General features: G+C 41.9%; 1 protein-coding gene across 7 annotated transcripts in view; it reads right to left on the bottom strand.

Moving 5' to 3' along the window:
* The window catches only part of LOC133658367 (muscleblind-like protein 1), a 201,017-nt gene that overhangs the window by 146,552 nt on the left and 29,779 nt on the right, over positions 1-24,686 (bottom strand). Inside the window, exon 1 of one of the 7 annotated variants that reach the window (XM_062060300.1) lies at positions 14,031-14,146. The exons of the other annotated variants lie outside the window; for them this stretch is intronic. The gene's annotated coding sequence lies outside the window, so the exon portion shown is untranslated. Of the gene's footprint in view, positions 1-14,030; positions 14,147-24,686 lie in introns of those variants that run through there. 7 annotated transcript variants of the gene reach the window in all.

Below are 24,686 nucleotides of genomic sequence, written 5' to 3'. Positions count from 1 at the left end.
GTCTCGTCTCCCCGTATTCCCTCTGGTTCCCTGGCTTCATCTTGGATCTCGACCTCCCGCCTGGACATGGACTTTGACGCCTCGCTATTGCCCCCGAATTCCTGCCTGTCTCACGGACCTCCGAGCTTGTCTTGCCCCCCCCTTGGACTTCCGCACCTCGCTCAACACTTGATTACTCTTCAGGTAATCTCCAAACATAGTCGCACACATACACTTTTGGATTAGTCACACTCCATTCCCTTTTTTATTGATATTATTCAATAATAAATATAGAGCTAAACGACGTACACTACCGTTCAAAAGTTTGGGGTCACCCAAACAATTTTGTGGAATAGCCTTCATTTCTAAGAACAAGAATAGACTGTCGAGTTTCAGATGAAAGTTCTCTTTTTCTGGCCATTTTGAGCATTTAATTGACCCCACAAATGTGATGCTCCAGAAACTCAATCTGCTCAAAGGAAGGTCAGTTTTGTAGCTTCTGTAACGAGCTAAACTGTTTTCAGATGTGTGAACATGATTGCACAAGGGTTTTGTAATCATCAATTAGCCTTCTGAGCCAATGAGCAAACACATTGTACCATTAGAACACTGGAGAGATAGTTGCTGGAAATGGGCCTCTATACACCTATGTAAATATTGCACCAAAAACCAGACATTTGCAGCTAGAATAGTCATTTACCACTTTAGCAATGTATAGAGTATTTTTTTTTTTTAAAGTTAAGACTAGTTTAAAGTTATCTTCATTGAAAAGTACAGTGCTTTTCCTTCAAAAATAAGGACATTTCAATGTGACCCCAAACTTTTGAACGGTAGTGTACCTGCTGGCTGTGCCGTCTTCTTCCCCTGTACACACATAACGCATTTTGCAATTATTGTATAGCACTCACTGCATTTTTATCTCAGCATATGGGGCTTGCAATGGAGCAACCCGGGGTTAAAGATAGGGATGCACGATATATAGAAAATACAGATGCTACTTCTCAAGACCGACACCAATAAGCGAGAAGTTATTTGTGTCTATAATTTTTTTTTAGCTATTGATTTAAAGGCCTACTGAAACCCACTACTACCGACCACGCAGTCTGATAGTTTATATATCAATGATGAAATCTTAACATTGCAACACATGCCAATACGGCCGGGTTAACTTATAAAGTGCAATTTGAAATTTCCCGGGGAACTTCCGGTTGAAAACGTCTAGGTATGATGACGTTTGCGCGTGACGTCAATGGTTGAAGCGGAAGTATTCGGACACCATTGTATCCCATACAAACAGCTCTGTTTTCATCGCAAAATTCTACAGTATTCTGGACAGCTGTGTTGGTGAATCTTTTGCAATTTGTTCAATTAACAATGGAGACTGCAAAGAAGAAAGCTGTAGGTGGGATCGGTGTATTAGCGGCGGCTGCAGCAACACAACCAGGAGGACTTTGAGTTGGATAGCAGACGCGCTACCGTGACTACAGCTTTGGCTTCCAAACATTTGATCGCTTGCCCGTACGTGCGTGTCGCTATGTGCATGTCATGTACGTAACTTTGGGGAAATATATGTTTCTTGCCGACTCTGATGGCGGGCGGGGTGTCGTCCAAAGCTACAACGCCCGCCGCCGCACCGCTGTCCTCACCTTGACTTCCTCCGTCTCCGGGCCGCCAACTGCATCGATGATCGGGTGAAGTCCTTTGTCGCTCCGTCGATCGCTGGAACGCAGGTGAGCACGGGTGATGATGAGTAGATGAGAGCTGGCGTAGGTGCAGAGCTAATGTTTTTAGCATAGCTCTGTCGAGGTCCCGTAGCTAAGTTAGCTTCAATGGCGTCGTTAGCAACAGCATTGCTAGGCTTCGCCAGGCGGTACAGCATTAACCGTGTAGTTACATGTCCAGAGTTTGGTAGTATTGTTAATCCTATGTCTATCCTTCCAGTCAGGGGCTTATTTCTTTTGTTTCTATCTGCATTTAAGCACGATGCTATCACGTTAGCTCCGTAGCTAAAGTGCTTCGCCGATGTTATGTCGTGGAGATAAAAGTCACTGTGAATGTCCATTTCGCGTTCTCGACTCTCATTTTCAAGAGGATATAGTATCCGAGGTAGTTTAAAATACAAATCCGTGATCCACAATAGAAAAAGGAGAGAGTGTGGAATCCAATGAGCCCTAGTACCTAAGTTACGGTCAGAGCGAAAAAAGATGCGTCCTGCACTGCACTCTAATCCTTCACTCTGACGGTCCTCATCCACGAATCTTTCATCCTGGCTCAAATTAATGGGGTAATCGTCGCTTTCTCGGTCCGAATCGCTCTCACTGATGGTGTAAACAATGGGGAAATGTGAGGAGCCCTTCAACCTGCGATGTCACGCTACTTCCGGTACAGGCAAGGCTTTCTTTTAATCAGCGACCAAAAGTTGCGAACTTTATCGTCAATGTTCTCTACTAAATCCTTTCAGCAAAAATATGGCAATATCGCAAAATGATCAAGTATGACACAGAATGAATCTGCTATCCCCGTTTAAATAAAAAACATTCATTTCAGTAGGCCTTTAACTGTTGTTTGGGCTTTGGGACAGCTTCTTTAGCAGCGCAGGCGATGCTGGTGTTTCTAGAGGCTGATAAGGTTTGATGTGCTGAAGCGCGATGTTTGTGAACATTTGGTACAAATAGCATGCGGAATGTCTTCTTCTGAAACAGTAAAGAAGTCCTGCAGGATTGACTGCATATTTGTTTACAGCAAGCTCAGGGGAAGTTTACCACCGACCGTTTACTGCACGCCATAGTAAAGGAAAAGGAGCGCTTGATTTTCCCACCTAGAAACATTTGTAAGTGCAAGTTAAGTGCAAAATCATCGGATTTACTCTTTTGTCATTATGACATCATAATTATTTATTTAGTGTGCACCCAGAGTTAAATATAATAAAAAGATACATTTCAAACCAGCTTACTACCATAAGCATTATCAATTGTATTTCATATCTAAAGCAGATATATATATATATATATATATATATATATATATATATATATATATATATATATATATATATATATATATATCTTAATTTATAAAGCATTTTTCATATATACAAAACTCAAAAACAGTGAAGTTGTCACATTGTGTAAATGGTAAATAAAAAGAGAATACAATGATTTGCAAATCCTTTTCAACTTATATTCAATTGAATAGACTGCAAAGACAAGATATTTAAAGTTCGAACTGGTAAACTTTGTTATTTTTTGCAAATATTAGCTCATTTGGAATTTCATGCCTGCAACATGTTTCAAAAAAGCTGGCACAAGTGGCAAAAAAGAGTGAGAAAGTTGAGGAATGCTCATCAAAGACTTATTTGGAACATCCCTCAGGTGAACAGGTTAATTGGGAACAGGTGGGTGCGATGATTGGGTATAAAAGCAGCTTCCATGAAATGCTCAGTCATTCACAAACAAGGATGGGGCGAGGGTCACCACTTAGTCAACAAATGCGTGAGCAAATTGTTTAAGAATAACATTTCTCAAGCAGCTATTGCAAGGAATTTAGGGATTTCACCATCTACGCTCCGTAATATCATCAAAAGGTTCAGAGAATCTGGAGAAATCACTGCACGTTAGCAGCAAGTCCGCAAACCAACATTGTATGCCCGCGACCTTCGATCCATCAGGAGGTACTGCATCAAAAAGCGACATCAGTGTGTAAAGGATATCACCACATGGGCTCAGGAATACTTCAGAAAACCACTGTCAGTAACTACAGTTTGTCGCTACATCTGTAAGTGCAAGTTAAAACTCTACTATGCAAATCTAAAGCCATTTATCAACATCACCCAGAAACGCTGCCGGCTTCGCTGGGCCCGAGTTCATCTAAGATGGACTGATGCAAAGTGGAAAAGTGTTCTGTGGTATGACGAGTCCACATTTCAACTAGTTTTTGGAAAATGTGGACGTTGTGTCGTCCGGACCAAAGGGGAAAAGAACCATCCGGATTGTTCTCGGCGCAAAGTTCAAAAGGCAGCATCTGTGTATTAGTGCCCAAGGCGTGGGTAACTTACACATCTGTGAAGGCACCATTAATGCTGAAAGGTACATACAGCTTTTGGAGCAACATATGTTGCCATCCAAGCAACGTTATCATGGACGCCCCTGCTTATTTCAGCAAAACAATGCCAAGCCACATTCTCTACGTGTTACACGATGAGCTTCAAGAGGTAGTCACCTGAAATGGTTTTCACTTCACAGGTGTGCTTGAAGCTCATGGATAGAATGCCAAGAGTGTGCGAAGCAGTAATCAGAGCAAAGGGTGGCTATTTTGAAGAAACTAGAACATAAAACATGTTTTCAGTTATATTACCTTTTTTTTTTATGTACATAACTCCACATGTGTTCATTCATAGCTTTGATGTGACAATCTACAATGTAAATAGTCATGAAAATAAAGAAAACACATTGAATGAGGAGAGGGTGTGTCCAAACTTTTGGCCTGTACTGTATAAGACATATATATATATATATATATATATATATATATATATATATATATATATATATCAGTGGAGGCTCCTCCATAGAGGTGGAGGAGGCCTGGCCTCCCCAATAATTTGAGAGAAGAGAGAGATTTAAAAAAAACAATAAATATATTTATTTTATTTATTTATTTTAACAAAAAACATATTTTTTATTTTTTATATTCATATTATTTTAGTTTTGTTCATAAATCTAAATGTTCCCATGGCTAAAACCCAATATTGCAATTGTAAAGCAACAGGCCAGATTTCCCTATCAGTTTGTATTAAGGGAGGCCAGGCCTCCCCTAGGAAATTAGCTTCTCATAGAAGTCAATGTAATGCATGCTTTTTCATGCCAATATGTGATTGGCCAGATCACTGAAAATGGGTGGGCAACGGAGGCCTGGCCTCACCATGCATTGTGTCCAGGGCTGAAAGATTGACATTTTGTTCGTCCAATCACATGCTGCTGGTTCATTTGGAATCAATCCTTTCCTTTCCTAATCAACACAGAAGCCATTTTGAGAATTCGCCAGCCACTTCAGTCAAACAAACACTCGCCATAGTGGCTACGAGTGTCCTATCAACTTGTGCTTTTCAGGAAATTTAGAGAACACCCCTGGCTATCATCCGTGAAGTTTATAGCTCATATAGCCAAATACTTTTGCTTAAAACGACCTCGGAAATCGGCGAGATGTCCTGTATTTCTCAGTAAATGAAGCCAGCACCAACCTGTGGAGTGGAGTCCAGGAGAGAGCATGCCGCCCCTCAGCTAAACCAGATGTGAGTTGAACTAATTAGATGTCTCTACCAGTGTTACACCACTAGTTCTCAGTAGTAATAACACTCCATTTTGTCTGTGTTTCTCAGCAGATAAAGCCAACTGGAACCATATTTTTACATATTTTATATTAAATATATTGAATAAAGCTACATATGATAAAGAAAGTGTTATCTTATCTTTTTTATATGCTAAACTTGATTAAATTGGTGATTACATGTTGAAGCTGTAGAAGAATGAAAAATGTAAGCTAAACAAAATTGTTTTTAACTACATAATTAAAATTCCTGCCTTTTACACATGTTCACTTGGCGTTTATATAACATCCAAATGTCATTTCTCAGCTTAATTATCAGGCAGGCTCATAGACTTACAGCAATGTAATTTCTTCAGGAAGGCACAAGGCTAAGCTCTGCACAATGAATTGCATCAGCAAGAACTTTCTGACTGTAGCTTACACTCCAAATAGTATGCCTTTGGCCAGCACAAAGACAGATAAGAGAACAGGGAACATTCCATCGCGAGTGAAGTGAGCAAGCGGAAAAAAATGGCCTCCTCAATTCTGGAAGTCACCAGCCTCCCCTGATATATATATATATACATATATATAGTCGAGGTTTCTGTGGTTTATCCGTTATACAGTGCTCAATACCGGGGTAGAGCGGAATATACGTGCAAAACAGACTTGTAGGGATGATATAGCCTCTGTGTTTTTTCCTGACCTAACGTGTATATATATATATATATATATATATATATATATATATATATATATATATATATATATATATATATATATATACACACTACCGTTCAAAAGTTTGGGGTCACATTGAAATGTCCTTATTTTTTAAGGAAAAGCACTGTACTTTTCAATGAAGATAACTTTAAACTAGTCTTAACTTTAAAGAAATACACTCTATACATTGCTAATGTGGTAAATGACTATTCTAGCTGCAAATGTCTGGTTTTGGGTGCAATATCTACATAGGTGTATAGAGGCCCATTTCCAGCAACTATCACTCCAGTGTTCTAATGGTACAATGTGTTTGCTCATTGGCTCAGAAGGCTAATTGATGATTAGAAAACCCCCTGTGCAATCATGTTCACACATCTGAAAACAGTTTAGCTCGTTACAGACGCTACAAAACTGACCTTCCTTTGAGCAGATTGAGTTTCTGGAGCATCACATTTGTGGGGTCAATTAAACGCTCAAAATGGCCAGAAAAAGAGAACTTTCATCTGAAACTCAACAGTCTATTCTTGTTCTTAGAAATGAAGGCTATTCCACAAAATTGTTTGGGTGACCCCAAACTTTTGAACGGTAGTATATATATATATATATATGGAAACCTGCGAAACAGGCTTGTAGGGATGATATAGCCTCTGTTTTTTCCTAACCTAACGTATATGTGTGTATATATATATATATATATATATATATATATATATATATATATATATATATATATATATATATCATACACACACCTTGTACTGCAAAATATATGAAAATATCTAATCAACAGCATATTAAAGCAGACGACACAAAGATAATGTGAGCTGGGTACATAAGAGCCAAGATGACCCAAGTGAGCAACAAAAAAATTGCTTGTAAAATCAACAAAAACTACTACATTTTTAAAAAGCAATACAGAAAAATTTTCCCACTTGAAAAAAAAAAAAAAAAAAAAGGAAGAAGGAAGAAGGAAGAAGGATACATCCCTGCAACATTAATGAGCTTCAACACCTTACCGAAGGGACAGCCCTATTAATTAATGACGCTTCTAGAATCCATGTCAAGAAAAAGCTCGGCCCCACCCCTCCCAGCTTCGGATTTGACTTTTCCGTTGCTGCGTTGGAGCGCTCGTCATTCTCAAGTCGGATGAAGTAATTTCCACTGATCGCACCATCAGGACAAAATATTAGAGTTTATTTCAATTCTGTGCACACACACACACACACACACACACACACACACACACACACACACACACACACACACACACACACACACACACACACACAGACTTGCAGCAGTGTGGACTACCAAGCATGAGGCAGCAGATCTGCATCATCCAGAGAGGACACAACCGTGGAGATGAATGGAAGGTCAGCTGCTGCATTGATATTCAAGACTTGGGTGCATTAGTAATATGTGTGCATTTGATTAACATCAGCTGCCTCTCTCTTGAGAGCTATGGCCGCCCTCCTTCAGGTGTGAGACAAACTGTGTGTTTGGAGGGCCGGGGGTCGGCAGTTAAGTAATGCAAACTGTCATCTCCACATTGAGACACTGTGCTGTGGTGTTTTTATGAAAGGATTGGCGAGGCACCAACTGCTTAAGTGGGCTGTAGTCACTTGTTGCTAGGCAGATCCTGTTCTTGTGTCATATGCCTGCCACACCCACTACCAGGAACATGAGGGTATAAAGACACCCGTTCAGGAAATAAGTGCTACACTATAATGCCAAAAGTACTTGGCCACCCATCCAAATGATGAGAATCAGGTGTCCTACTCACTTGGCCCGGCCACAGGTGTATCAAATCAAGGACTTAGGCATGGAGACTGTTTCTACAAACATTTGTGAAAGAATGGGCCGCTCTCAGTGATTTCCAGCATGGAACTGTCATAGGATGCCACCTGTGCAACAAATCCAGTCGTGAAATTTCCTCACACCTAAATATTCCAAAGTCAACCTTATTATAAGAAAAGGGAAGAGTTTGGGAACAACAGCAACTCGGCCACCAAGTGGTAGGCCACGTAAACTGACAGAGAGGGGTCAGCGGATGCTGAAGTGCATAGTGCAAAGAGGTCGTCGACTTTCTGCACAAACGGTTGCTACAGAGCTCCTAACGTCATGTGGCCGTCCAATCAGGACATGGAATGGGTTTCCATGGCCGAGCAGCTGGATCCAAGCCATACATCACCAAGTCCAATGCAAAGCGTGGGATGCAGTTGTGTAAAGCACGTCGCCACTGGACTCTAGAGCAGTGGAGACGCCTTCTCTGGATTGATGAATCACGCTTTTCCATCTAGCAATCTGATGGACCAGTCTGGGTTTGGAGGTTGCCAGGAGAACGCTACATTTCGGACTGCATTGTGCCGAGTGTGAAATTTGGTGGAGGAGGAAATATGGTGTGGGGTTGTTTTTCAGGAGTTGGGCTCGGTCCCTTAGTTCCAGTGAAAGGAACTTTGAATGCCCCAGGATACCAAAACATGTTGGACAATTCCATTCCAAGACATGAATGACAGAGTCTGGTGTGGATGAACTTGACTGGCCTGCACAGAGTCCTGACCTGAACCCGATAGAACACCTTTGGGATGAATTAGAACAGAGATTGAGAGCCAGGCCTTCTCCACCAACATCAGTGTGTGACCTCACCAATGCGCTTTTGGAAGAATGGTGGAAAATTGCTATAAACACACTCCACAACCTTGTGGACAGCCTTCCCAGAAGAGTTGAAGCTGTAATAGCTGCAAAAGGTCATATTGAACCCTATGGGTTAGGAATGGGATGGCACTTCAAGTTCATATGTGAGTCAAGGCAGGTGGCCAAATACTTTTGGCAATATAGTGTATTTATTCAACATAAAATGCATACAATACTGAAATGTACTACAATAAAATCTGTAAAGGCTGCAGTAAATTCACTATCCATGCGTGAATACATAGTGAACATCTTGCGTTTAGAAATCACAGTAATTAATATATGTGTAACTATTTGTTAATATTGTCCAAAAAAATTTTTTAATAAAATGTGTCACGGACAAATTCATTTGCCGATAAAAGTCGATTCAGGTTTTCCGGAAGGAAACTAATATGAGCCTGTCAGCGCGAGCGGTGACTACCAAGTAACGGGCAGAGACACAGACATCAAAATATGACATTGAAGACAAAAATAACTTGCTCAATTTGCAAAGAGAAGCTTGCTTTTCATGGCACTACGTCTGTAACGCGGCAGCATTTAAAGCGGAGGCATGTCGGACATCCGGAGGTAAGATAGTTAGCTTGTTAGCTAGCTAGCTATCAAAAAAGAGACAACGTTGTGTGAAAAAATAGCTTTAACTATCATTTTAGCTTTGTTAAAGCTTTCTAAACACATTGTATTCATTACAAAATGTTTTACTTTTCCTCTTGAGGAAGCTAGATAGCTTTGGTGTGGTTTTGTTTTTGTTGCTACTTTGACTCCTTTGTTTACATTCAAAACACATAATTTGTTTTATCAGCTTCTTTGCTTCTAAATGGACAAAAGTTTAAGAGTTGTATTAATTTCATAACGGTCTTGTATCATGTGTAAAAGAAGTAGTCACCCACGGCGTGGCACTGTTGGGAGAGGGGCCGTGCCAGCAACTTGAGGGTTCCTGGTTCGATCCCCACCTTCTACCAACCTCGTCCTTGAGCAAGACACTTCACCCTTGCTCCTGATGGGTTGTGGTTAGGGCCTTTGAGTACCTTGAAGGTAGAAAAGCGCTATACAAGTATGACCCATTTAACATTTACCTTTATTGTTTGTTAAAACATGCCTAAAAATATGTCAAGTTGAATGTAAAAGCCAATGGCTAAATTACAGCCACTGAAAAGGTGTACACAACACTTAATAACCCGATTTGTTAAATAATAGTTAAAATAGTCGATGATTAGTCGACTATCAAAATATCTTTTTTTTTTTTGCAGCCCTTTTAACTAGCAAAAGGAAACTTCCAGACAATCTGTTACGTCCTGCTTGCCTGGAACCCGAAGATGCAAAGACCGCAGGTAAACATTTAATCAGAGGCACAGCCAAAACAAAGAATGCATAGAAGCAAAACACAATGAGCAGGCAAAACTAAGTGATCACAAAAATGATACCGCCTCGTCCTTCTGACAAGGCTGCCTTAAATAGATTACTGATTGGCTATTAGGCACAGGTGTGTCTCTATTGCCAATCACAGACAGGTGCGAGAGACGTTGCTCAAACCAGAGGAGTAGTGGGCGCAAACTAGTAAGTACAACTGAAAACAAGAGCGCAGGAAAGGAAACAATACCAAACACAGTAAAATAAATAGAGTTTAAACCTGTCATGACAGTCAAGACTAGGGATGTGCGTATCGATCCTGTGGTATCGATATATCGATACTCACACGCTACTCATTTGGCATCACTTTTCTGAAAAAAGTATCGATATAAACCAAAAAACGGCGTGTGAGGGGTGCAAACATCACTTTCAGATGTTTTTGATGACTTACTTAACTTACTATGTGCTGGGACACCCCTGTACCTGGCAGAGTATAGAGCTGGCCCAGTCACGTGACAGGAGACAGCGAATGAGCGTCGTCAACGTGCAACACACACACACAGCCAGCCGGCAGCGATGCAGCCAGGCATATCCAGTGTTGTCCAATTGTTGACTTAAAACAGGCATTGTTTTTTTTTTTTTTAGTAATGTTTACTGAATATTTTTGTTTAAATGATTATCCTAAATTCAAATAATTTCCACACAGGAGAATTTACTGTTAGTTGAAAATTGCTTGAGTATTTAAAACAAGATAAGAAAGAGATACAATTTGGAGATTCTTCATCTTTGCATTACAGTTTTATTTTTTTCCAAGTTGAATATATGATTGAATGTGATTTTGGTTTTAATCTGTAACATGATTTCTTACATTTCGAAAACATTAGCCTATTTCATATTTCATTAATTGCTAATTATATCACAAACTTTAAAAAATAACTGCAGCTTCTTGCAATTCGGATTTGACTGTTAATTGGAAAGCCCTAATATGTAATTATTATTATATATAATATATAGTTATTGTATATAATATTTGATTTATTTTTCATATTTATGTTATTTATTTTAATTTTACTTTTATTATATATTGACCATAATAAATGTGGTATAAATGGTCTGTATTTGTCTTGTGATTTGTCTTAAATAATAACAATAGTAATAATATTTTTGACTGACAAAATTTGCCAATAAGAAATTATTGGTATCGGTATCGGTATCAGTATCGATGAAAATGCAAGAAAAAGTATCGGTATCGTATCGAATCCTAAAAGTGTGGTATCGCCCATCCCTAGTCAAAACAGTAGCCCCTCATCAAAAGACGGATTCCAGAAGTTTCTAAAGTAGTCCCACAAGTAACAAAAAGAGTCAAAGTTAAAGTACCAATGATAGTCACACACACACTAGGTGTGGTGGAATTACTCTCTGCATTTGACCCATCCCCTAGTTCCACCCCCTGGGAGGTGAGGGGAGCAGTGAGCAGCAGCGGTGGCCGCGCCCGGGAATCATTTTGGTGAATTAACCCCCAATTCTACCCCTTGATGCTGAGTGCCAAGCAGGGTAATGGGTCCCATTTTTATAGTCTTTGGTATGACTCGGCCGGGGTTTGAACTCACGACCTACCGAACTCAGGGCGGACACTCTAAACACAAGGCCACTGAGCAGCTTGAAGTGGGTGGAGGCAGGACTTGGCAGAGGTCAGCAGACTGTGCTCTCGCCGTGAAAAACCGCAGGGAGGGTAGCCAGACAGCGGGGGAAGGCACGGGTGGAAGGGAGCCGGAGAACCAGTCTGTGCAGCAATTAAGCCACATAACTTGTCCACCAGGTGGGACCGGGGTTAGTGCATGTGCCTCACAATACGAAAGCCCTGAGTTCAATCCCGGGCTGTGTGGAATTTGCATGTTCTCCCCATGACTGCATGGGTTCCCTCCGGGTACTCCGGCTTCCTCCCACCTCCAAAGACATGCACCTGGGGATAGGCTCCTACCACCTCCAAAGACATGCACCTGGGGATAGGCTCCTACCACCTCCAAAGACATGCACCTGGGGATAGGCTCCTACCACCTCCACAGACATGTACCTGGGGATAGGCTTCTACCACCTCCAAAGACATGCACCTGGGGATAGGCTCCTACCACCTCCAAAGACATGCACCTGGGGATAGGCTTCTACCACCTCCAAAGACATGCACCTGGGGATAGGCTCCTACCACCTCCAAAGACATGCACCTGGGGATAGGCTCCTCCCACTTCCAAAGACATGCACCTGGGGATAGACTCCTCCCACCTCCAAAGACATGCACCTGGGGATAGGCCCCTCCCACCTCCAAAGACATGCACCTGGGGATAGGTTGATTGGCAACACTAAATGGTCCATAGTGTGTGAATGTGAGTGTGAATTGTTGTCTGTCTATCTGTGTTGGCCCTGTGATGAGGTGGTGACTTGTCCAGGGTGAACCCCGCCTTCCGCCCGAATGCAGCTGAGATAGGCTCCAGCACCGCCCGCAACGCCGAAAGGGACAAGCGGTAGAAAATAGCTTGAGAAGCTGTTTGTTGTCACCAAACAACTTCCCCAGTCGCTAAGTGGGCCATACTTGGCAGGATCATACTATTACGTTTTGGTGGTCTGGAACCCCAGGCTTAGCACAGGTAAACATATACAGTACAGGCCAAAAGTTTGGACACGCCTTCTCATTCAATGTGTTTTCTTTATTTTCATGAATATTTACATTGTAGATTGTCATATCAAAACTATGAATGAACACATGTGGAGTTATGTACTTAACAAAAAAGAAGGTGAAATAACTGAAAACATGTTTTATATTCTGGTTTCTTCAAAATAGCCACCCTTTGCTCTGATTACTGCTTTGCACACTTTTGGCATTCTCTCCATGAGCTTCAAGAGGTAGTCACCTGACATGGTTTGCACTTCACAGGTGTGCCTTATCAGGGTTGATTAGTGGAATGTCTTGCTTTATCAAAGGGGTTGGGACCAGGGATCTCGGACTCGGTAGGTTGGTGACTATCCATTTAGGGCAGGCATGAGCAATTATTTTGATTCGGGGGCCAAATTTAGAGAAAAAAATGTGTCTAGCGGCAGGTATATATATGTTTAGGAACAATAATACAAAACCTCACAATAATGTCTGATTGAATGCTAAATATGTTATGACAGACCGCCTTAAAAAAGGGAATGGAATTTTATATTTTTTTACTGAATGAGACACCCAGAATGTACATGAAACTAAAGAATGTGGGATTTACAATATTAACCATGAAGGATAAAACACTGAATATTGACAACATATGAACGTCACACACCCTTTCGATCGACATATTTTAGAATCAAGCGAAATGCAACAAAATGCAACAAACACAGCGAAATATGAACGCAAAGGGTTAAAAAAAACCCACCTACGATCTGATATATGTGATACATCACTAAGCCTTAGAACTTTGTTGTAAAAATCTCCTTCCACGTCTGTCCCTGACACCCACATTTCAGACTCTGGAAACACTCTGTGGAAACGCTCCCCACCCACACTGCTTGGTGCCTCGTCTGAGCTGCTGTGACTTACATCACCATAGTAACTAATTAGATGACCATAGTAACTAATTAGCTGACCATAGTAACTAATTAGATGACCATAGTAACTAGTATATCATGCAGGTTCCAAGACTTAGTATAGTTCAGGGGTCGGCAACCCAAAATGTTGAAAGAGCCATATTGGACCAAAAATACAAAAAAAAATCTGTCTGGAGCCGCAAAAAATTAAAAGCCATATTACATGTGTCATGAGATATAAATTTAATTAAGAGGACTTAAATGAAACTAAATGAGCTCAAATATAGCTACAAATGAGGCATAATGATGCAATATGTACATATCGCTAGCCTAAATAGCATGTTAGCATCGATTAGCTTGCAGTCATGCAGTGACTAAATATGTCTGATTAGCACTCCACACAAGTCAATAACATCAACAAAACTCACCTTTGTGCACTCACGCACGACGTTAAAAGTGTGGTGGACAAAATGAGACAGAAAAAGTGGCATAAAACACGTCCTAGAAAGTCGGAGAAATGTATATATGTAAACAAACCATACGGTGAGTTCAAGGACCGCCAAAATAAGTAGGATAAAACGGCGCTCGCCAAATACTCGAATGAGTGAAGCATATTTAATATAAACAGTGTGATTTATAACAATTAGGGAGGTTTGTGTCATGTTTGTCCTCCTACAGAAACCATACTAAAACAAAAAAATACATTTTTTCCCCTCATCTTTTTCCATTCTTCATACATTTTTGAAAAATCTCCAGAGAGCCACTAGGGCGGCGCTAAAGAGCCGCATGCGGCTCTAGAGCCGCGGGTTGCCGACCCCCGGTATAGTTGAAGACTTACGGTCATTAGAAAACATCACTGCACATCATAATGGCAGCTATACTTTACATCTTAAACATCTAAATAAATGACTTGGGAATGTCCGGAGGGCCAGATTGAAAATCTTAACGGGCCGTATGTGGCCCCCGGGCCTTAATTTGCCCAGGTCTGCTGTAGAGGAAAAGCAGCTTAAGTCTTCCCCGTGACCCTCAACAGGATAAGCAATAAAGCCAACTATAAGTTTTAGTGTGCACATATTGAGCAGGAAAGCATACATTTTACTAGCTGCATGTGGCAATGCTGGTGTGGCGTAATGCAGCAGCGGCGACGGTGTTACTGAGTTCATGGACATAAACCACGACACCGCCAGACCAGTCTGCTCCTCACAGGAATAGCAATGGAGGAGGTGCACGTATACATCTCTGTGTAAAGAGTGCAGGGGATGAGAGAACTAGTCGGAGACAGACAGAGACATAAAACTGCTAGAGATGCAGTCGTAAGAGGTGGGAGGTTGCTCGAGAAATGCCGGTGAAAAAGGCGGAAAAAGCTCCCTCGGGTGATTTTACTGGCTTCTTCACCCACAGAGCTTTTATCATTATAAAGAGACGGGCGCACGTAGAGGACACAATTCCCGGCTCTTTTTCCACACCATTGGGCCTCCCTAACAGGCAGGCATTAAGTGTTTACCGTATTTTTCGGACTGTAAGGCGCACTTAAAATCCTTTAATTTTTTCAAAACTCGACAGTGCGCCTTATAACCCGCTGCGCTTAATGAACAGAATAATGTTGGTTGTGCTTACCGACCTCGAAGCTATTTTATTTGGTAAATGGTGAAATGATGAGTGTGACCAGTAGATGGCAGTCACACATAAGAGATACGTGTAGACTGCAATATGATGGCGGTCACACATTAGAGATGCGTGTCGACTGCAATATGACTCAAGTAAACAACACAAAAATTGTATATGTTCCATTGAAAATATAGAACATTACACACGGCGCTCAAAAATCTATGCTGCAGGGTATTCCGAGGTGCTGCGAGTCGGCCAGTTGTTGGGGTAGCGACCTTGTGTGTCAGCATGTCTGTGATCTTCTTTTAATTTTCTTTTTTCTTTTTTTTTCTTTTTATAAATAGATTTAATTATGTATTTATTATTATTTTTTAATATATTTTATTAATATTATTATTATGTATTTATTTATTTTATTTATTTATTTCCCCTACCTCAGGGGGGGGACTCGGCGGGGCGGTTTCTGGTTGTTCCATCTCCATCGTTGGGGTCCCTGCGGGTGGGGTGGGTGGTTCCTGTGGCCCCGTGCTGGGTGGTCCTGTGGCGGCCGGCTTGGGTGGGGTGGCCGTGGGGTGGCCGTGGGCTGGCCTCGCCGCGCTCTCCGGGGGTGGAGGGGGGCTCGTGGGGGCCCTGTTGCCGGTGGGGCGGGGGCGGTCTTCCCGTCCGGTTGCGGGGGGTCTCCGGGCCCCTCGGGCGGGGCGTCCCGCCTTTCTGTCCGTGTGGGGTGTGGTCTCTCGCTGGCTTGGGGTCTGGCTGCCCCCTGCTTTTCTCGTGCTGTGTCCTCTGCCGGGTGCGTCTGTCTGCGGCCTGCTGCTGGCCCTTGTGGGCGGCGCGGTGGGCCAGGCTCTGGGGTTCCTGTCGCTGTCCGGCTTGGCTGCGTGGGGGCGGTGGCCCCTGGTTCCCTGGGCACCACACCTACTGTTTGTGGGATGGGCTCTCGGGGAGGCTGGGGCCGTACTCTGGCTTCCGCACACACTGGGAGTCAAATGTATTGTACATGCAAATTCACATATACTCACACACATACATACAGACATACATAGATACCTACGCTCCCACATACATATACAAATAAATACAGTACATATTTACACACTCAAAGTTCGTACATCCACACGCACATTCATTATACAAACATACTGTATACACATACTGTACATATACATTCACTGTAAAAACATACATATATACATACTGTACATATACACTCACTGTACAAACACACACATACACATACTACACATATACATTCACTGTACAAACACACACATACATATACTGTACATATACATTCACTGTACAAACACACATATACACATACTGTACATATACATTCACTGTTCAAACACACATACTGTATACACATACTGTATATATACATTCGCTGTGCACACATATACACATACTGTACATATACATTCACTGTACAAGCACACATATACACATACTGTACATATACAAGTACATATGCACACATACACTCATGCACATAATCACGTTTCATCAAACATATATTAACGTTGTTGCCCTAGGGTAAACTGGGTATAACACATGGCACACTGACAAAGCTTAACCTATTGTTACTATAACAATCTACAAGGTTAATGCAGGTTGCTTCTCTTTCTTCCCCTCCATTTTTCTGCATTCTTTCGTATCTCAAGTTATTATTACGTATATGTATTGTTGCATTTGAACAATTGTATTGTTGATAATAAAGGTAAAGTATTGGTATTGTTTATTATCAATAGCACTATTTCTATTGGTATTCATATTGCTCCATTTTTAGTGTAATAATGCTCATTGTCATTTCTGTATTTTTTTTAAATTTTAGCTAACTGCTTATTTGCTATTACTTTTACCATCATATTTGTACATGTCGTATTTGCTGATGTTGCTCTGTTGTTGTTGTTGTTGTGTTTGCTGTTGTTGTTTTTGTCTCTCTGTCTAATCCCCCTCTTGTCCCCCACAATTCCCCCCTCTGTCTTCCTTTTTCTTTCTTTCTATCCCCTCCTGCTCCGGCCCAGCTGCACCAAATGATAATATAAATACATTTAATAAAGTCAAAATACAAGTAAGGCAACAAGAGAAGTATCCTACACTTCTCTTTTGTAAAGTAAATCTGAACAGCCGATATGGGCATCTACATCTGCTATATGATTTGCCCGAGAAGCTGGGCAGGACATTATTAAAAAAATAAATAAAATAAAAAAAAAATCTATCAAAATGTTTTAGTATGACTTTGGTAAGCTATGAAGCCACACCGCTTGATGTTCCAACATAGGAGTATGATTAAAGTTAAATACCAATGATAGTCACACACACACACCAGGTGTGGCAAAATTATTCTCTGCATTTGACCCATCACCTTTACCATGAATTGATTAACGTGGACTTAAACAAGTTGAAAAACGTATTCGGGTGTTACCATTTAGTGGTCAATTGTACAGAATATGTACTGTACTGTGCAATCTACTAATAAATGTTTCAATCAATCAATCAATCAATCACCCCCTGGGAGGTGAGGGGAGCAGTGAGCAGCAGCGGTGGCCGCACCCGGGAATCATTTTTGGTGATTTAACCCCCAATTCCAACCTTTGATGCGGAGTGTCAAGCAGGGAGGCATTGGGTCCCATTTTTATAGTCTTTGGTATGACTCGGCCGGGGTTTATTATGGTGTGTGTATAAGGTAAGACAGATTAACTGGCGTTTTGTTTCGCAATATTGTGCAAAATAGACTTTTCTTACCTTCTGGCACCTGCTGTTCTGTATTTGGGATCTGCATAAATCCTGACAATTTGCGCGCTTCCGCCTTTGTAGTTCGTGCTGACACCGAGGTCGATAAACTTCTTCTTTTCCTCTATCTTCTTGTTATGTGACATTCATCCTTCACTGTTGCCATTTTGAATATAAAGTAGTGTAAAGTTCTTACTTATACCTGTCAGTAAACTCACCATGAAAGCGATAAAACATACCGGTGTAGTGAGTTAAATTATTCACCCAAGGAACTTTAGTTATTAGAGAGTTCCGGTCGGACGTTTTTTTCCCGCTTTGTTGCACTTTTGTATGAAAATAGACCTGACGAGACCCGCTCATCGGCAGTGCGCCTTTTAATCCGGTGCGCCCTATGGTCTGGAAAATACGGTGTATAGAAAGATATGGAGAAGAAAAGGTGTTTTAACAGTACACCTTCCCAAAAATGTTCCTCTGTTCAATATGCTGTCATCTGACTAACCCCAAAATATGACAATTGTCTACTATTTCAATAGATTTTGTTATGTACAAATCTTAGTCAAGTAAAAGTGAGAATTAAATGATTTAAGACTAAAAAAAAAAATAAGACATCACACAGATTACCACAAACCACATCGTTTGTGAACTATAATATCAGTCCACAGTCTTGACTGAATCAGGAAGTAGCAGAAGTGTCACTAAGGGCAAAAACACTCACAATGACCTAAAGCACAAACTGCTTTTCCAAAAATGGTCAAATTCCCAACAAATGGCAGCCTGCAGCCTGATGTTTGTTGCTTTAAGTCATTAAAACGCTCCGTCATGGTCGCTGGCATCTGATACCAGCACATGCTAGAAAGCATCATAGATCTTAAAGAAATGTGTGGATGAAAAGTCTTCTATCCTATCCATCTTGTAGTGTGGAATATAGAAGACCATTAGAAAAATAAAAAGAGCGAGCAGTTTTAGTTCAAAGTGTTAAAGCGGCCGACAATGGTATAGGTCAGGGATGCTCAGGAGATCATTTCGGACCAGACCATCAGACCATATAGGCAATTTTGACTAGTGCATGTTTTTGCAGTTGGTCTTTTGCCGTTGTAATATAAAAGATATTTCAATAGCAGGATCATAGTATGATTTTTTTTTTAATCTACATTTAAATTATCTCCTTGTGGTCTACATACCTTGTAATGCTGGTCAACATTTTGCATATATTTTGCTTTCCGGACATATTTTCCATCCTCTTAATTCTCTCTGAACCAGATCTGGCCTGCCACATCATTTTATGTGGTCCACCAAAGCCTGGAAATAATGTGTGTCAATAAAGTACTTCATCTTTCATACTAAATGTATTTGTAATTTACATTTTGACAGAGGAATTGTATGGATTGCATACAATTGCATAACTTTTAAACTTTGATATTATCTGATCATGAAAAAAACAAAAACATATTCATATACAGTACAGGCCAAAAGTTTGGACACACCTTCTCATTCAATGAGTTTTCTTTATTTTCATGACTATTTACATTGTAGATTGTCACATCAAAACTATGAATGAACACATGTGGAGTTATGTACTTAACAAAAAAAATAACTGAAAACATGTTTTATATTCTAACTATTTAACTTGAGGTTTTCCATCAAGCATGGAGTGATAGTTTAATAACTTATAAACGCATGCTTACCTCAGCTAAAGCTAAATACTACTCAAATCTCATCCGCCTCAACAAAAACGATCCTAAATTTCTGTTTAGTACAGTAGCATCGCTAACCCAACAAGGGACTCCTCCCAGTAGCTCCACCCACTCGGCAGATGATTTTATGAATTTCTTTAATAAGAAAATTGAACTCATTAGAAAGGAGATTAAAGACAACGCATCCCAGCTACAACTGGGTTCTATTAACACAAATACGACTGTATATACGACGGACACTGCCCTCCAAAATAGTCTCTCTATTTTTGATGAAATAACATTAGAGGAATTATTACAGCGTGTAAGTGGGATAAAACAAACAACATGTTTACTTGACCCACTTCCTGGGAAACTTATCAAGGAACTGTTTGTATTATTAGGTCCATCAGTGTTAAATATTATAAACTTATCCATTTCCTCTGGCACTGTTCCCCTAGCATTCAAAAAAGCGGTTATTCATCCTCTGCTCAAAAGACCTAACCTCGATCCTGACCTCATGGTAAACTACCGACCGGTCTCCCACCTTCCGTTTATTTCCAAAATTCTCGAAAAAATTGTTGCACAGCAGCTAAATGAACACTTAGTGACTAACAATCTCTGTGAACCTTTTCAATCCGGTTTCAGGGCAAATCACTCTACGGAGACAGCCCTCGCAAAAATGACTAATGATCCATTGCTAACGATGGATTCTGATGCGTCATCTATGTTGCTGCTTCTTGATCTTAGCGCCGCTTTCGATACCGTCGATCATAATATTTTATTAGAGCGTATCAAAACACGTATTGGTATGTCAGACTTAGCCTTGTCTTGGTTTAACTCTTATCTTACTGACAGGATGCAGTGCGTCTCCCATAACAATGTGACCTCGGACTATGTCAAGGTAACGTGCGGAGTTCCCCAGGGTTCGGTTCTTGGCCCTGCACTCTTTAGTATTTACATGCTGCCGCTGGGTGACATCATACGCAAGTACGGTGTTAGCTTTCACTGTTATGCTGATGACACCCAACTCTACATGCCCCTAAAGCTGACCAACACGCCGGATTGTAGTCAGCTGGAGGCGTGTCTTAATGAAATTAAACAATGGATGTCCGCTAACTTTTTGCAACTCAACGCTAAGAAAACGGAAATGCTGATTATCGGTCCTGCTAGACACCAACATCTATTTAATAATACCACCTTAACATTTGACAACCAAACAATTACACAAGGCGACTCGGTAAAGAATCTGGGTATTATCTTCGACCCAACTCTCTCGTTTGAGTCACACATTAAGAGTGTTACTAAAACGGCCTTCTTTCATCTCCGTAATATCGCTAAAATTCATTCCATCTTGTCCACTAGCGACGCTGAGATCATTATTCATGCGTTCGTTACGTCTCGTCTCGATTACTGTAACGTATTATTTTCGGGTCTCCCTATGTCTAGCATTAAAAGATTACAGTTGGTACAAAATGCGGCTGCAAGGCTTTTGACAAAAACAAGAAAGTTTGATCATATTACGCCTATACTGGCTCACCTGCACTGGCTTCCTGTGCACTTAAGATGCGACTTTAAGGTTTTACTACTTACGTATAACACACTACACGGTTTAGCTCCAGCCTATCTCGCCGATTGTATTGTACCATATGTCCCGACAAGAAATCTGCGTTCAAAGAACTCCGGCTTATTAGTGATTCCCAGAGCCAAAAGAAAGTCTGCGGGCTATAGAGCGTTTTCTATTCGGGCTCCAGTACTCTGGAATGCCCTCCCGGTAACAGTTAGAGATGCTACCTCAGTAGAAGCATTTAAGTCCCATCTTAAAACTCATTTGTATAATCTAGCCTTTAAATAGACCCCCCTTTTTTAGACCAGTTGATCTGCCGTTTCTTTTCTTCTCTCCTCTTCTCCCCTGTCCCTTGCGAGGGGGAGTTGCATAGGTCCGGTGGCCATGGATGAAGTGCTGGCTGTCCAGAGTCGGGACCCCGGGTGGACCACTAGCCTGTGCATCGGTTGGGGACATCTCTGCGCTGCTGACCCGTCTCCGCTCGGGATGGTTTCCTGCTGGCCCCGCTGTGGACTGGACTCTCGCTGATGTGTTGGATCCACTGTGGACTGGACTTTCACAATGTTATGTCAGACCCACTCGACATCCATTGCTTTCGGTCTCCCCTAGAGGGGGGGGGGGGGGGGGGGGGGTTACCCACATATGCGGTCCTCTCCAAGGTTTCTCATAGTCATTCACCGACGTCCCACTGGGGTGAGTTTTTCCTTGCCCGTATGTAGGCTCTGTACCGAGGATGTCGTTGTGGCTTGTACAGCCCTTTGAGACACTTGTGATTTAGGGCTATATAAATAAACATTGATTGATTGATTCTAGTTTCTTCAAAATAGCCACCCTTTGCTCTGATTACTGCTTTGCACACTCTTGGCATTCTCTCCAGTGCTTCAAGAGGTAGTCACCTGAAATGGTTTTCACTTCACAGGTGTGCTTGAAGCTCATGGAGAGAATGCCAAGAGTGTACAAAGCAGTAATCAGAGCAAAGGGTGGCTATTTTGAAGATACTAAAATACAAAACATGTTTTCTGGTATTTCACCTTTTTTTACACATGACAATCTACAATGTAAATAGTCATGAAAATAAAGAAAACACATTGAATGAGGACAAGGTGTGTCCAAACTTTTGGCACGTACTCTATATGTAGTCCCAAATTGTGTTAAAACAAAATAAAATAGCTGCCTGTCAACCTGACTTATGGTTTCAAAGTTTGCATTGTTTTGTGCATGAAACAATTAATAATCAATTGCAAACACTAGGCAACTGTGCAATGATAGCATGAGGCAATCATACATTAAAATGTATAAATATTCACTGTACAGTGGCCCTCTGTGGGCAGTCACTACTGCCATGTGGCTCTCAATAAAATGTGTTTTGTGACAACTTTGCAATAGGTAATGAAAATGAACATTAGAACTAGATCTACTTTTGATCCCAAATGCCAACAGCGACACATTTAAGCATTCATGTACACATGGTCCAGAGCGGGGGTCAGAAACCTGCGGCTCTTGACACGGACAACAAAGGTGGAAGCACGCAATTTTTCAGGACTTATGCAGATCCCAAATACAGATCAGCAGGTACTAGAAGGTAAGAAAAGTTGCTTTTGCATAATATTGCGAAACAAAACAGCAGATAATATACCTTACCTTATACACACACCATAATAATACTTGGTGCGGCTTCATAGCTTACCAAAGTCATACTAAACATTTTGATGTATTTTTGAGCGCTGTGTGTAATGTTCTATATTTTCAATGGAACATATACAATGTTGGTGTTGTTTACTTGAGTCATATTGCTATCATAATGCAGCCTACACTTATCTCTTATGTTTGACTGACATCTACTGGTCACACTTATCATTTCACCATCCATCCATCCATCCATCTTCTTCCGCTTATCCGAGGTCGGGTCGCGGGAGCAGCAGCCTAAGCAGGGAAACCCAGACTTCCCTCTCCCCAGCCACTTCGTCCAGCTCTTCCCGGGGGATCCCGAGGCGTTCCCAGGCCAGCCGGGAGACAGTCTTCCCAACGTGTCCTGGGTCTTCCCCGTGGCCTCCTACCGGTCGGACGTGCCCTAAACACCTCCCTAGGGAGGCGTTCGGGTGGCATCCTGACCAGATGCCCGAACCACCTCAACTGGCTCCTCTCGATGTGGAGGAGCAGCGGCTTTACTTTGAGCTCCCCCCGGATGGCAGAGCTTCTCACCCTATCTCTAAGGGAGAGCCCCGCCACCCGGCGGAGGAAACTCATTTCGGCCGCTTGTACCCGTGATCTTGTCCTATCGGTCATAACCCAAAGCTTATGACCATAGGTGAGGATGGGAACGTAGATCGACCGGTAAATTGAGAGCTTTGCCTTCCGGCTCTGCTCCTTCTTCACCACAACGGATCGATACAGCGTCCGCATTACTGAAGACGCCGCACCGATCCGCCTGTCGATCTCACGATCCACTCCTCCCCCAATCGTGAACAAGACTCCAAGTTACTTGAACTCCTCCACTTGGGGAAGGGTCTCCTTCGCAACCCGGAGATGGCACTCCACCCTTTTCCGGGCGAGAACCATGGACTCGGACTTGGAGGTGCTGATTCTCATCCCAGTCGCTTCACACTCGGCTGCGAACCGATCCAGTGAGAGCTGAAGATCCTGGCTAGATGAAGCCATCAGGACCACATCATCTGCAAAAAGCAGAGACCTAATCCTGCAGCCACCAAACCAGATCCCCTCAACGCCTTGACTGCACCTAGAAATTCTGTCCATAAAAGTTATGAACAGAATGGGTGACAAAGGGCAGCCTTGGTGGAGTCCAACCCTCACTGGAAACGTGTCCGACTTACTGCCGGCGATGCGGACCAAACTTTGGCACTGATCATACAGGGAACGGACCGCCACAATCAGACAGTCCGATACCCCATACTCTCTGAGCACTCCCCACAGGACTTCCCGAGGGACACGGTCGAATGCCTTCTCCAAGTCCACAAAACACATGTAGACTGGTTGGGCAAACTCCCATGCACCCTCAAGGACCCTGCCGAGAGTATAGAGCTGGTCCACAGTTCCACGACCAGGACGAAAACCACACTGTTCCTCCTGAATCCGAGGTTCGACTATCCGGCGTAGCCTCCTCTCCAGCACACCCGAATAGACCTTACCGGGAAGGCTGAGGAGGGTGTGTTCTAACTATCGTGGGATCATTTCACCATGTACCAAATAAAATTGCTTCGAGGTGGGTAAGCTCAACTAAACATATTCCTTACATTAGGCGTACCAGGTTATAAGGCGCACTGTCGAGTTTTTATAAAAAAATAAAATAAATTAAGTGCGCCTTATAGTCCGGAAAATACGGTACAATTTGATTACTTTTCCAGCCCTACGGTACCTTTTAAAGGGTTCATATTATAATTTGTTTTATATAATTAAATCACTTCCTTGTGCTCTCCATGGTTGTTTTGTCAAAATGTTGCATAGGTTATGTTTTACAGATTGTTTTCAAGCACCTCTCTGACCGTCTC

This window comes from Entelurus aequoreus, linkage group LG10, assembly GCF_033978785.1.
Source record: "Entelurus aequoreus isolate RoL-2023_Sb linkage group LG10, RoL_Eaeq_v1.1, whole genome shotgun sequence".
In the NCBI taxonomy this organism is placed as follows: domain Eukaryota; kingdom Metazoa; phylum Chordata; class Actinopteri; order Syngnathiformes; family Syngnathidae; genus Entelurus; species Entelurus aequoreus.
Note: the sequence above shows the minus strand (reverse complement) of the source record. Positions and strands in the feature narration are given on the sequence as shown.